Here is a 2,362-nt window from a genome sequence, read left to right as displayed (position 1 = left end):
TGAATCCAACCCAAATTCCAGAACTTTCATGTCCAATATTTATTTCTTCAAGCAAGTTAAAACTAAAAAAACATTCAGGTAAAACTTTTGTTATCAAATAAAATTTAATGACATCAAGATTAATTATTTTCTTAGCCAAAATCAATATCTATAATGAATTTTTCTCTCCTCAGTCTCTTTCATCTCTTAAATTAATGAGCTGAAAAAATAAAAGAAAATAAAGTTTGGATTAAAAATGATTTTTTAAAAATTAAAGGGATTATAAATATATTGATTGGAAAGTTGAAATAGTAATTTTAACTTTTCACATTATATTTGCTAGCACCGCTTAGTTTCTTTGGTTTTTTACTTTGGTGCCCCTCCTTAATAAATTATATCTAATTGGTCATCAATTTAACCATTAAAAGCTCAAGCAGCTCAAATAATAATAAAAAAAGTTCCATAACTAAATTGAAAAAACAAGTACTATTAAAATTAAAATCTATAATGATTAATGAGTGGTGAGTTCTGTATACTAAAATTACAATTTATAACTAAATTAAATATATATATATATATTATTAAAATTAAAATTCATAGTGACTTATGAGCGTATGTATCATGAGTTTTGTACAGTAAAAACACAATCTTTTCTTAGTTTTTTTATGGCCTATTAATTAACGAATTGTTATGCATTTGTTCTTTTTTCAATGATAAAAACAATATATCTGATTATTTTTTTATTTTTATTTTTATTTTTTTGCAAGTGAAATAATTCCTTTCAATCATCTTCTCCATTAATTCGTTAATTTATTAAATTCAAATTTTCAATTTTTCCAGTCTATTTTCTTCAATTCTGGTTTTAGACTTTCGTGTTCAATGCATTCTCACGCGCACTCATGTCTCGTGCTTTTCAAGCATCGCTCTTCTCACGCATCCTCACGTGCACTCGTGCCACACTCTTTGACTTGGAATCTGGCAGTCGTGACTTCTTATGTTGTCATTACCGAAGGTGGTAACCCACCATGCAACAATCCAAAACAATTTAATATATATATCAGAAATGAATTTTAAAAAATATTATTTAAATATATTTTAAATAAAATATACTTTAAAAAATAATCATTATAAAAAACATTTCTTTCCTTATCTTATATCTATCCATTTAAACCTTATTTTCTACCGACAACAACCCATCATGCTTACAAACACTTTGTAGTTGTACCATGGACTGCATTTAATATTGTAATTCTAGTAGATAGAGCAAATTAGGCTTGATATGTGAAGATTATTACGGAAATAATTGTCCTTATTATATTTGTTTAGAGTTAAAGTAATATGTCTTGTAACAAAGTCTTGAACTTATAAATAATAATTTTTATAAGTTTATTAAAAAGTTCTATTTTATTTCTATAAACATAAATAAAGAGTTTGTAAATAAAAATTAGAGAGAAAAAGATTGTTTTTTGTTAATTTTTATCAACATCAAACTAGTATTTATAAATAAAATAATATTTTTTCAAACAAATGTATTTATAGAGTTTAAAGGTACACCCCCTCAAACCAATATATATGTAAAGTTTGAAAGATAATTTTTTATTTAAATTATTTAAATAATTTAGCAAGAGTTGTCGAGAATAATTATTAGATTAATTAACTTTAAAAATTTAATTAATTATCTCAAATTAATGAATTATTTTGGTTGTATTAAAAATAAAATTTAAAAAATATTATTTATTATATATATTTTTAAATAAAAAAAATTAACTGCTATTAAAAAAATCTTTCCTTCCCTTGTCTCCTGTCTATCTATTTAATACCTTGATCTCACCCACAGCAACTCCACCATGCTTCCAAATAATTTGCGCTTCACCATGGACTACATGTACTACTGCCTTGCTTTCTTCCTCTCCAGCTTTCTTCTATTCAAACTTGTATTCCAACGTAACCCCAACTTACCACCAAGTCCTTTCGGTTTTCCGATCATAGGCCATCTCCACCTTGTCTCGAAGCCACCAATGCATAAAGTGCTAGCAATTCTTTCAAATAAATGCGGTCCAATTTTCACTCTCAAATTAGGCAGCAGGAACATTGTTGCTGTTTGTTCTTTATCAGCTGCTGAAGAATGTTTCATCAAGAATGATATAGTTTTTGCCAACAGGCCTCAGAGCATATTTGTCCATTATTGGAGCTACAACTACGCTGCCTTTTTATTTGCACCGTATGGCCATCTCTGGCGGACCCTGAGGCGTTTCTCGGTCACTGAACTGTTTTCTAGAAGCTGCCTCGATAGGTCTACTGCCATTACCGAAGAAGTCCGCACCCTTCTCCGCCTGGTTCTGTCCAAAGTCTCTGATGATGGAGCCAAGAAGGTGGACTTGAA

At 28.5% G+C, this 2,362-nt stretch overlaps 1 pseudogene; it reads left to right on the top strand.

Annotated features, from left to right (window-relative positions):
* The window catches only part of LOC105134406 (cytochrome P450 81D11-like), a 9,418-nt pseudogene that overhangs the window by 5,584 nt on the left and 1,472 nt on the right, over positions 1-2,362 (top strand).

This window comes from Populus euphratica, unplaced genomic scaffold (assembly GCF_000495115.2).
Source record: "Populus euphratica unplaced genomic scaffold, PopEup_1.0 scaffold67.1, whole genome shotgun sequence".
In the NCBI taxonomy this organism is placed as follows: Eukaryota; Viridiplantae; Streptophyta; class Magnoliopsida; order Malpighiales; family Salicaceae; genus Populus; species Populus euphratica.
Note: the sequence above shows the minus strand (reverse complement) of the source record. Positions and strands in the feature narration are given on the sequence as shown.